This window comes from Pongo abelii, chromosome 17 (genome assembly GCF_028885655.2).
Source record: "Pongo abelii isolate AG06213 chromosome 17, NHGRI_mPonAbe1-v2.0_pri, whole genome shotgun sequence".
NCBI lineage: Eukaryota > Metazoa > Chordata > Mammalia > Primates > Hominidae > Pongo > Pongo abelii.
Window position 1 is genome coordinate 48,377,234 of NC_072002.2, and position 13,798 is coordinate 48,391,031.

General features: G+C 33.8%; 1 protein-coding gene across 9 annotated transcripts in view; it reads right to left on the minus strand.

The window, feature by feature from the left end:
- NOL4 (nucleolar protein 4) overlaps positions 1-13,798 on the minus strand; it is a 376,996-nt gene that overhangs the window by 216,145 nt on the left and 147,053 nt on the right. The window lies entirely within an intron of this gene.

Sequence of the window (13,798 nt, forward strand, 5' to 3'; positions counted from 1 at the left end):
ACTGTCGCTTGGGATCACTAGCTTCCAAAAATGGCTTCAAATAATCTGTGAAACCCATAGCTTTCTCCTTGTGAAATAACCTCCCTGAATCTGGAGTGGTCTGGTCTGGGACTCCCTTTAACCAGTAGAATATAGACGAAATGACCCTGTGTAAGTTCTGGAACTAACTCTTGGGAAGGTCTGTCAAGTTCTTTAGCACTTTGTGTACCACTGAGCCACCAAGTAAATGTCTCACTATCTGCTGGAGAAATCATGTGCAGAGACTATGTAGGGAGAAGTCGCATGAAGAGGAAGAGGCTCTGACACCTGGAGAGAAACAGATCCGAATGGTCTAGTATCCCAGATTCATTGCTGAGATAGCCTTCCAGCCTTCCCCCACCAGAGCATCGGTCATTGAGTGAGCCACCTCTGACAGTCCGGGCAAGTCAAGTCCTCGGAGGACTACAGCTCCCGCCAACACTGGGAGAAGCAGAAGCATCACCAGCTAAGCTGTGTGAACTCACAGAATCACAAGAGATAATAAAGTGGTTATTGTTTTAAAGGGCTATGCTTTTGGATGGTTATTTTTAAGTAGCAATAAGTAATTATAATATCCTGTCCCCCAGCCTCTGAACAGCTTGAGAGTGAATCTACACTATAACCACCTCCATACTCACAGTCCCTGGAACAGCATTTTCTACCAAGTGGTCACCAATGAATGTCTACTGATTGAATTAATAAATTTAATTATTTTCTATTTGAATATGTAAACACAGGATTGTGTTTACACTTTCAATTTTGAACTAGTTTTTAATGATATTGCTTTACATAGTTGGGAACTTAAATCATTTCTGAATCAACTGGCTTAACTTATTTACATATCCCAACCACATATCCCAACCACATGGCCTAACTTCCTCATAATTGTTTTTCCATTGCATTTATTTCTTATTAAAATACTGTATGTTACTAATGGTGGTGTTTATTTTCTGTCTTCCCCACACCCTTCTTCCCATTATTAAAATATAAGTTTCAGGAGGACAAAGAAAGGGTTGCTTTGGTTGATCTTGTTTTGTTTTTTATCCTGTTTTGTTCATTGATTTCTCCCAACTACCTACAACAGTGTCTAGTAACAGTGGATGCTCAATACTTGTTGTTTGAATTAATTCATTCATTTTAGGAGGAAATGGACGAATCTGTGAGACAACACTGTAAAGAAAACCAGAACTTAGAGAAAGTTCACATGTGGTGCCTAAGAAGGACTACATAACCTGAGGCAACAAATTTCATTCCTCTATGTTTTGGCAACTACTGCAGAAGGAAAATCTGGGTGAAAAAGATAATCCATATGAAATTCCCTGACCTCTTAAAAATAAAAGTGCTATGTAAATGCACAAAGACATCATTCCTCCCTTGCTGCTTGATGTAGTGCAAGTCACAAAGGTATTTCTCAGACATTCAGCATTTTTTCTTCAGAAGATAGAACTTCAAAATTACTTAGAGAAATGTCTGAGGCTGACATGCCCTAAGAGTGCGAGTTTTATAGAAAAAGAAACCCCAAGGTTTATATAAAACAAAAACAGCCTTATATTATCATGTAGCACTCTCTTAAATGTTATAAGATATAAAAATGTAAGAGAGAACATAGTTAAAATCTAGGTTTATATACATGTATTTGGCTTAGTTATCAGTTCATAATAGATATTTGAAAGATATTTGCTGAATTAGTGTTGAAGGAATACATTATTCTTAATGATACTCTTCCACATACAGTGGGTAAGAAAAATATAATGAGGTGTTATTGACAATATGCAAATCCTGTAGACCTAATTATATGGGGAAAGAAGATCACTGTTAATCTATTAATTATTATAGTACTCATTACTGTGATTATAAGTTGAGACAGTTTCAGAGCCCTTTGGAAAAATATCATGTACACAAAATGAGCTTATTGGATGGTGGCCAGGGCTTTAAAATATTACCTAAAAGGTCAACCAGTAGTCAAGCTAAACACATTCTTTCAAGGCACATACACAACATGGCTTGAATGACACTACTGTGTTGATTATAAAGTTGGCTCAGGAAGGACGACCTTGCTGTTTTCATTAATTCCACACTGGTGGAGTAATAACTCCTAAATGGTGGAGTAATAACTCCTAAGAACCACAAATAAATGAAAAACGATAAAATACAGTCAGTTTATTATAATATGTACTTTTTATTTTTATATTGGGTAATATTTTTATTCACCATATTATAAATTGAGATAAAGAGATCATGTCTTAAATATCTACTCTATTTATTTTAATATCTAGAATGATTGAACAGTCAGTAGGCAGTTAACAATATTTATCATAGTTGCTACACTCCTCTAGTCATGTTATCAAGAACTACCTCTTTCTTCAATTACCAAAGGAAATAACTGTGTATTATTCAGAATGATATATACTGAGAGAAACGTTAAGTCTACCAAGATAGGAAAAAATATATAGCAGGAGCACGGATAAAAGTGAGATAAAGATAAGACTTGACAAGCTAGGGGAAATGGTCAAAGGAAGCAAATGAAGACTCAAAATAAGAAATGCCCAATGAGAACATGCTGTATTTGGTATTCTGTTCACCGATGTAACAAACCTGCACATTCTGCACGTGTACCACTGAACTTTAAAAAAAAAAAGTTTTTTTTTTTAAAGATGCCAAATATCAAAGTTTGTGCTGTTAATAATTAACAGAAAGACTGAAAGGAACAAAAGAAGAAAAGGGGCTGTAAAAATCTGGTAGAAGAGAGATAATAAGAGATATTAGTTATATACTTCAGATAACCAGAAATTTAACACTGAATAATGCTAGATCTCATTTAGCACTGAATAATTAGATCTCAAATATCTGAGCTTCACCTAAGGGACAAGGAGGGGAAGTTGCCGAACCTCTTCTGGAATTTATAAACTAGCTAAAGAAGTACAGTATGACCCTTTCTTCATAAGTGTATAACATGCAGCAGCAATAACGCCTGCCATTTCCATTCCATTCCCCATTTGAAATTTTCAAAATTTCTAAGAAATAAATTTAATCTGGTTTGTATGCAGAATGTGTTAAAGAAGGGGTTATATGACTTTTAAAAATGGAATAATATATTCAATTTTACTCAATGTCCAACTTTTTGTATATCAAAATAAAAATAGGCAGGTAGATGGAAAATATGTCTATAGCTATTGTCATAGAAGAAAGCCACTTGGACTTTTATACTAGCAGATAGAAAGCCATAGTGCATATTCATATAAGAAACTACCTATATCCAGAATAAAATGTTTTGAATATTTGAAGTAAATGAAAATCCCAAACCAAAAACGTTGCTAATATACAGAACTGGTTGGACATTTTCAAATTTGTCATATATAATGCCATTAATCATTCAACCAACTTTATATCATAGAATTACAGGAGAATTTACTTATGGATGCTATATTGTCTTTTCTATTAGCATTGAACCCTTGCTTCTGAATAGGTAGAGAAGAGTGATTTACCTTTGATTTTTTTTACATCTCACTCATTCCTCAATCACTCATTGCTGGGTGAGGTGTGGATGAAAGATGAAAAACTGAACCCAAATGAAGTAAATGGAGAAGAGAAACCATAGCTATCTCTTGACTTAATCCAACAGGATTGATCAGACTATGGGAAATAAAGCCAAATGGACAGCAGCCCTGAAATCAGCAGTAGCAATGTAGAACCACAGAGCCAAAGGTCTCAACACAAGTACTCCCTTATAGGAATATGTGTTGGGCAAATATTTTGCTTTTCCAAAATAAATTAAGTGGAATTTTCAGTCTTTATCATCCCATTACTTAATACCCACTAATTATCTTATTTTCCCCTTCCATTTGCACTCCATCTTACCCCTAAAATATATGTTTTAGGGACTATAATTAATCAAAATTATTTAATAAAAATTTTGCAATCTCTGACAACAGAAATTGCAATGTAGAAGAATAAATATTCAGTATTAAAATGAAGTATGTGAGGCTTTCGCTCTTGCACTTAAAATGTGTTATTGGACACAAGTCAGCACTTCAAATCTGAGCTTTCCTATCTGTTAAGTGAACATAACCAACCCTCTGTTGATCTTAACGAATTTTTGTTAGGACCAAATAAAACAATGCCTGTACATTCTCTTTATAAATCATGATGTGAAACAAAAATATAAATAAACATTATTGCTTCCAGATATTATGTGCTGCTTTATTTGTTATATGATAATAATTCATAAATATATAAACTATATCAGTAGTATATCACTGAATATTACATTAAAGATAGATTATTTTCTCTCAAGGTGATATTATATTGCTTAAAAGGAACACATCCTAGGAGTTCTACAAAAGTGCTTTTATTATGATTACGCTACTCTAGAGAAAACAATTAACTCTATTTATGCAGTTGGAAGCTGACATTTATTTTTCCTTGCCACACACTGACTGGTATAATTGAGTGGTTCTTGTGTTTAGAAATAATTAACAATTATGAGACTACAAAGACCATCATATGAAATCAAATATAACCTACAGAATACAATTGGCACATTGTCACTTATGAAACACAAAGCATTCTGACTCGTTTATTGGTGCAAGGTGAGCATTATTGAAAGATAGAATGAGTCCAAGGAAAGTGAAGCAGGGACCACAGGACTAAACAATATATATTAGCCAAGTTTTCTTATTTGCTGAAATTTAATGAAGCAGGTCAAGGAATAAAGAAAAATGAAAGCTACAACAAAGGATTGCCATCAATACCCTATGCAAAAATACTGCAGTTGTACTCGTTGTATTGTCTGAGATTGTATATAGCCTCAGAGCACATGTCCTTTCCCTCCTCCACATTTACTACAACATTTTAAAAACCTTGGACCCTGTACTCTCCATTCAGAAGTTCGTCTGAAATAGTATCAGAGAAATTGCAGAATCTACCTTTAATCATTAAAAAGGGGAATTGTTCTTTAAGGATCACATACTATGGTACAATTTATCCTGATAGATTAGCATGCATTCCAAGTTATGAAATACCAATTTATGCTCATAGACTATTATTGTTATGAAAACTACCCTTTGAAATCTAAAATGATAAACAAATATGTAGTAGTTAATAGTAGTACTCTGTATGACACATAATTCAGTTGTATTATAGCAATGTAAGTCAATCATTACACAAAGTTCTGTGGTTTGTCTTTATGTATCATTAGTATCCCCAAAATTGATACAGTTGACTTAAGTCTTGCAAATCTTACAAGTATGTTCTATATTTTTTATCCAAAGGAGCTTACTATAATTACCGTAATGCATACAAATTTCAAAAACCATGAGTTTTATTCCCTACGGTATTTTCACACACACACACACACACACACACACACACACACACATCATATGTGTCTTGTTTTTATGCCAAAAAAGAAAAATATACAATATTTACTTGCATAATCTATAGAAACAATCTATAGAAATTTTTTGGATTTATTAAACCAATTCAATAAAAACAGGCAGTCAACTTGAAAATAAAAAGAGTTAGATAATGATATCACTACGTCCTTTAGCAGAGAAAGGAGCTTAGTCTTGTTTAGAAACTAGCATAGAAATCCAGCCTAGAAGAGATAGCAAATGCTTGAAAGAGAACACACACATATAATTTAGTTTATTCTCTCAAGTATCCCCAATCACCTCATAAATTCATTTGATTGTGTAACTTTGACACTTAATATTTATTAATTTTTTCTGGAGGTTAAAATGTTAAAGTAACTAAGAACTAATAAGAGCTTATTAACCCTCACATAAACTGGTTTCCATTACCCTTTCAGTTAAATGCATCCTCCCTACATGCCTATTGAAGTTAAAATGATGTCACAGTGCATTCTAAAATTTAGAGACCAAAAGAGAGAAAGATTAGGTATTGTAAAAGTAACTACCCAATAATTTCATGTAAAGCAATGCTTCATTTTTTAAGGCTAAAATGCAGAATGTTTTAAATCAATTGTGCTACTAGCAAGGATTCTGGCATGCAAATGAGCCCCACCCCACACAAAACATTTTTAAATGGATTTCTCTGTCGTTACATTACAAAATGCACACAAATTTTAGTGAAGCTTCATTTTTTTATTATAAATCATGCAAATCTATGTCTACTCACTAGTACATAGTACAATAACTTTTAAAACTTTGAATAATCTATTAACTACATGGTCTCATTACAGGTACATAAAAACTTTTGATAAGAGATTAAATGCTAAGTAATTGATTTCTAAGAAGTTTCAAAACACTTGTTTCTTTGGTTTTGTTGAGGACTTTGGCTGAATATTAGAGGAGATTTTTATCTATTATAAAAAGGAAGTTGAAATTTCAAATCTTTGCCAATAAATGGCATATAGTTATTATACTTTGAGAGGTTTTAAATATCTATACAGCTTTTCAAAATATAACCCTTACGAGTTTGACTTGGGGATTGTTAATCTCAAAAAATATAAGCAGGTTCACAGGATTAATTTGAAGTATATATTCTAACAACAAAAATAAAAATTTAAATTTGCTTTGGGAATTTGTATGCAGTGATTTAAAGTAATTTCTGCATAAATTTTAAAAAATAATAGGTATAAATAATTTAATGTAGAAGGCAAACTTGAAATATCATTTTCTTTTCTCCAAAGTTATATGGTAAAACAGTCATTCTTTATTATAGATGATTCATTCACTTGAGAATTATCAAACAACTCTCAAGAGATGCTATCATTTTATTACATTAAAATAGAAAGTTTCTTATGTCCATTCTTAAACTGTGAGCAGCTACTCTTAATCTTTCTGTGTCCAATTATTTAAGAGTCTTCACAACTGCTTAAAATATTACCACAATATAGCCTTAAATTTGCTACGAAAAGAAAATATTTTGGAGCTCTGTTACAAACAATATTGAACTATTTACATAGAACTTGAATGTTCAAACTTTATTTACACTGTACACCCCAACTTTTCAAAGCAGCATGTAGTGGCTAGTAGAAAGCTTGCATGTCAAATCAGTACTAAAGTATTCCAAAACTGTCTATGAAACAAAATATTTTAATTTACTATATTTGAAAAGTTTCTTATTTACAAAGCTTTTTTTCTAAAAAAAAAAAAAAACAAAACTGAAGTATAAGTGTATGTTCCTTCCCTAAGATAACATTTAACCTTTGTTCAAGAAAATTGTGTTGGCTTTTCCTATTCTATCTGTAACAATAATTCCAAAACTCTATATATAATTAATGTAAAAGAATAATCAGAAAGCAGTCAGGGATTACTATAAAACAAAGAAGTCTCTTCATCTTTAGACTCAAGTTGGTAATACAACTCAATAGCTGACTAATAAAGAATCAGCCACTAATGTATTAACACATTTAAAAATACCTTTATATGTCAGGCATTATTCTATGGATAAAGCATAAAGAAAATAGAAAAATATATTTTTTCATCCTACAATCCTACTTCCCCCAATGGGGGAAAAAAGAAAATAAACAAAATACTAAAGTAAGTTATATAGATAGAAGAAAAGATGTGTTATAGAGAACATAAAATGGAGGTGGTGTACAGGATTCACGATTTAAAGAAAGCAGTCATAGATTTCACTTGGAATATTATATTTGAGCAAACTCTTGAAAAAGGCAAAGAGGCAAGAAATGTAGTAGATAAATGAATTTTAGGCAAAAGTACCAACGATCAAAAAGAACTCTGAAGTCAGTGTATTCCTGGCATGTTTGAGGAGCAGCAGGGAGGCTGTTGTAGCTATGCCATTTACAGGACTTTAAATTTTACACTAAGAGATGAGAAACCCTGAAGGGGCTTTGAGTAAAAGAGCCATGTGATCTGACTTCAGTCTTAAAAGAATCATCGGGCTAAGAATCTACTGTAGGATAGGAAAAAATACAAGAGTAGAAGCAAGGAGATCAGATATGAGGCTACTTTAATAAACCAGGCAAATGATGAGATGGTTTGGACTAGGGTAGAGACTTGAAAGTGGAAAAAAGTGTTCAGATTTTAGGTACATTATGAAGGCAGAAGGAACAAACATAAGAGTCTTCTGATGGACAGAATGATATGTATTCAAGAAAAATGGGAGTTATAAATCTAAGTCTTTTGGTTGGAGCATCTGGGAGGATGGAGTTGCCTTTGAGAAGGAAAGGATTGCAGATGGAGTAGGTTTTATTTATTTATTTAGTGAAAGAGATAAGCTCAGTTTGGGATGTGGTTTTTTTTGGTTTTTTTGTTGTTTTTTTTTTTGTTTTTTTTTTTTATTTTGTGCCTGAATGTTACTGTCAAATAGCCTGTTGGGTATATAAGCCTGGTTTGGGGGGGTGGGTCTGGTTTGAAGATATAAACATGAGTCATCAGTGCATAGGCAGTAGTTAAAGATGTGTCTAGACAATATCATCAAGAGAGTGATTGTACATAAAAAAACAAAAACCATCCAAAGATGAAGCCACAAGGCACTGCAAAGTAAAGAGATGGAAGAAATGAGATAAAATTAAGAAAGAAAATGAGAAAGAAAAGTCAGTGAGGTGGGAGGAAAATTAGGAGGTGAGCAAAGATCCTCTTAGGCTTCCATACATGAAGTGGGCATTAATGTGCATGAATAATGGAGAAGCAGACCTGCTAGAGAGGGAGAGGCTTTGCAGGGCTGGGGAAATCAGCCAAGACTAAGTGACAGTTCAGTGTGGCAAAATGCTTAAAAAATGGAAAATAGCCCCAAATATAAACACAAATATCTTAGTGTGTCAACTAATTCTCCTTCCTCCCTAAATTGTAACATGAAAACAGCAGCAGTGAAGGCGGAACAATGCTAAGAGAATTGCTTATTTCTTTTTTTTTATTAATTTTTTTAATTTTTTATTTTTTTGAGACAGAGTCTCACTCTGACGCCAGGCTGGAGTGCAGTGGCGCGAGCTTGGCTCACTGCAACCTCCAACTCCCTGGTTCAAGCAATTCTCCTGCTTCAGCCTCCTGAGTGGCTAGGATTACAGGCACATGCCACCACGCCCAGCTAATTTTTTTATGTTTAGTAGAGACAGGGTTTCAACATCTTGGCCAGGATGTTCTCGATCTGCTGACCTCATGTCCACCCGCCTCGGCCTCCCAAACTGTTGGGATTACAGGCGTGAGCCACCGCGCCTGGCACAGAATTGCTTATTTCTGAGCATCCTCACAGTAATTGTATTCCAAAAGTTTTCCAATTTAAACTAAATAGTGAATAACCATATCTGGAATTGCAATACAACACCCTCTCACTTCAAGTACTGACTAGATTTAAAAAGCTATGTCTGGGAGATTAGAGGTTTGGCAACTCAAAGATGAACTCAATATCATTAAAACTATGGTGAAAGAAAAGGGATTTATTATCTGGGAAATAAATAAAAGCAATAAAATATTATTATTTAATCATTCTTTTATAGCAATACTCAGAATACAATAAAGCTCTAAAAGATACATGAAGGAAAAAATTATCCATAATAAAGGTAAAGCAAAATAAAAAGAATAAGACCCATGTATAACTCAGTTATTGAAATTAACATGTCTGGGCTTTAAAATAACCATTATTGATGTGTGAAATAATTTACAACAAAATATGGATATAGTGGATTAAATAATGGGATATTTAGTTGGAAAATTAGAAACTCTAAGAAAACACCCAATGGAAATTATGGAGTTGTAGAAAAAAGTGTCTGAAATTAAAACGCATTGGATCCCTTTTACAAAAGATTGGACATGGGTAAAGAATGAATAAGTGAATTTAAAATCAAGTGAAAAGAAATTATCTAAACTAAAACATGAGAAAAAAGATTGTAAAATCAAGTGGAAAACAGATGGTCAGTGACCTGTGGCATAAATTTCAAAAATACACATACAATTATGTAATTAGAATCTCAAAAGAGGAGATGAGAGAAAATAAGACTGATAATTTCTAGAAAGAAAACTGAAAAATTAACAAAACTGATGAAAAATATCAACCCATAGATCTAAGAAGCTCAACAAACACTAAGCAGAATTTTTTTTAATGCATTTAGGCATATCATAGGCAAACTGATGAAAACCAAAGAGAAAATAAAATTTTAAAAGAAGAGAGACAAAATGAACATGACTGAGAGACTAAATACACAAATGGATAGCGCCATTTCAATTACAAAATGGAGTTTCAACCCACAATCTGCAGCAACCAGTCCAGAAAACAAACCCATTATCCACAGTAACCCGCTCAGGAAAGCCAGCTTACTTTCCATGTCAGACTTGTATGAAGTCAGACCACTAGCTCTAGCAACCATTTCAAAAAATCAAACAAAAACATCTGAAATAATTGGTCCCAAATGGCTAAGACTTGATTAATAACAGACAGATCTCCTAATTTTAGTCCTGCCTCCAACTTAGGACCAACCAGAGAAAGTCCTATGCATCCCTAACTAATCACATAAGATACCCCAGTTCTAGGTAGCCCACCTCCAGCTTCGCTATGCCAACAGTCTTCAATTAGAGCATACCTGTAGCCTTGCCTTTTTTTGTTTTGTTTTGTTTTTGAGACGGAGTCTCGCTCTGTCGCCCAGGCTGGAGTGCAGTGGCGCAATCTCGGCTCACTGCAAGCTCCGCCTTCGGGGTTCATGCCATTCTCCTGCCTCAGCCTCCCGAGTAGCTGGGACTACAGGCGCCTGCCACTGTGCCCAGCTAATTTTTTGTATTTTTAGTAGAGACGGGGTTTCACCATGGTCTCGACCTCCTGACCTCGTGATCCGCCCGCCTCAGCCTCCCAGAGTGCTGGGATTACAGGCGTGAGCCACCGCGCCCGGCCCGCCTTGCCTTTTTTACACTATAAAGTTTCACCACATCTCTACTTGCCTTTCAGTCTTTGACAAATGAAAACGTGATGGTGGCTGACTCCCTTGTTATACCAAGCCCTGAATAAATAGACTTTGCCTCTTCTCATTTGTTGATCTTCATTTATTTCCACATAATATAGAGAGGAACAACCATAAGAATGATGGCTGACTGCACATAAACAACTTAAGCCAGAACATAAAGGAACACAATCTTTAAAGTACTCGGAAAACATGTTCACAGTGTAGAGTTATACAGTCAGTGAAAACATCCTTTAAAAGTGAGTGTAAAATAAAGACATAGCCCATAAACAATGGCTGAGAGAATTTGTCACTAGTAGAAGCTGCACTATAAGACATGATAAGGTAAATTTTTCAGTATAAAGAAAAATGATTTCAGAAAGAAACATAGCTTAAAAGAAAGCTGAAAGAAATAATAAATACATAGGAATATATAAAGATTCTTTATGCTTCTTACTCTCTGTAAAAGGCTATTATAAGCAAAAATAACAATATAAACATGAATCTTATAATTTATGAACAAGTGTAATATATAAAATCAATAACACAAAGAACAAAGGAAACAATTGGAAATATATAATTTTAAAATTCTTACATTAAAATAAAATGGTGTGGTCAATGGGTACAAAGTTACAGTTAGGAGAAATAAGTTCCGGTGTTCTATAGCATAGCAGGGGTGACGATAGTAAACAATAGTGTATATTTCAAGGTAACTAAAAGAGAAGATTCTGAGTGTTCTCACCACAAAGAAATGATAAATGTTTTAGGTGATGGATATGCCAAAAAACATGATTTGATCATTACACAAGTATACATATATCAAAATTTATATTGTACCCAGTAAATATGTACAAAGATTGTATTAATTTAAAACAAAATGGTGAACAAAGCTCTTTTAGTAAACAAAAATAATATGGTGAAGTATGAATTCAAAACTTGCTATAATATAGATACATATTGAAATTCCCAGACAACCACTAAAAGAAATAGAGTTTAAAATACTCCTGTTAAAAGGCAGAGATTGTCAGGCTGAAGATATACACAAATAGACAGACAGACACACACATGCGTGCACGCGCGCGCACACACACACACACACACACACACACACACAGAGATGATCCCTGACTTCACGATGGTTCAGTTTATAATGTTTTGACTTCGCAGAGGTATGAAAGTGATGCAGATTCAGCAGAAACCATACTTTGAGTATCTATACAACCATTCTGTTTTTAACTTTCAGTAGATTATTCAATAAATTACATGAGATACTCAACACTTTATTATAAAATAGGGCTTGTATTAGATGATTTTGATGAACTGTGGGCTAATATAAGTGAATGTAAGTGTTCTGAGCACTTTTAAGCTAGACTAAGCTAAACTATGATGTTCGTTAGGTTAGGCGTATTAAATGCATTTTTCACTTATAATATTTTCAATTTATAATGGGTTTATTGAGATGTAACACATCATAAGACAAGGAGAATCAGTATATGTATATTATGCACATAATGGGGGGGATGTACCTAACTATATGATAACCTACAGAGCTATATCTTAAATATTACAAAACAGTTTAAAGATAAAATGAAAGGGCCAGGTGCAGTAGCTCACGCCTGTAATTCCAGCACTTTGGGAGGCCGAGGCCTGCAGATCATGAGGTCAGGAGTTCGAGACCAGCCTGACCAAGATGGTGAAACCACATCTCTATTAAAAATACAAAAATTAGCCGGGCGTGGTGGTGGGCACCTGTAATCCCAGCTACTCAGGAGGCTAAGGCAGGAGAATCGCTTGAACCCGGGAGGCAGAGGTTGCAGTGAGCTGAGATCACACCATTGCACTCCAGCCTAGGTGACAGAGCGAGACTCCATCTCAAAAAACAAACAAACAAACAAAAAAAGATAAAATGACAGACAAAGGCACACTATTCAAACCCTAATCATAAGAAAACTGTTGTGGCTATATTAGCATCAGACAAAGCAGATTTCAAGACAAAATGCACCAGAGATATTCAGGGACATCCCATAAAGACCAATGGGTCAATTTAATAGGAAGACATCATTTTAAATGTGTATACTTCAGTATACATGAAGCAAAAATGGAGAGAATTAAAGAGAAGTAGATAAACGCACAATCGTAGTTTGAGATTTTAACATGTCTTTATGGCAAATTAATAGAACAAGTAGATGAAAAAAAGGAAAAGACTATATATTTGAATGACACTGTCAATCAAGTTGACTTAGTTTGCATTAACAGAATACCACACAAAACAACTGTGTAATACCTCTTATTTTCACGTGCGCATGAACATTTACCAAGTCAGGTCATGTGCTGGACCATACAGCAAGTTACAAAAAATTTTAAACTACTTAAATGCCTTTGTCTGTCATTTTATTTCTAACCTGTTTTTTTTATATATAGAAGACAATATAAAATCTAAAAAAAACCCCAAATATTTGGAAATTGAACACCAACTTCTAAATAATCTATTGGTTAAGTAAGAAATCACAAAATATTGTAAAATATCTTTGTTTAAATTAATATGAAAACGAAATGTATCAAAACGTGTAAGGAAGCTAAAGTTGTGCTTGGAAAGAAATATATAGTTTTATATGCTAGTATTAGCTATGAGGAGTTTAAAACTAAATAGCCAGGGACAAAACAAATTAAATGCAAACTAACAGAGTGAAGTAAATCCTAAGTTAATAAGTATGACATCACTTAAATACAAAACATACAAAATACAGAGAAAGCACAATATAGCTAGACGCTCATTTGTGATAATATTAATAAAATTGATAACCCCTTGAAATAACCAATCAGGAAAATAATAAAAAGAAAAATACATCAATTACCAGTATCAGGAATGAAAGGTGATATGACTACACACTCTACAGAAATTCACAGGATAATAAAGTGTTATTC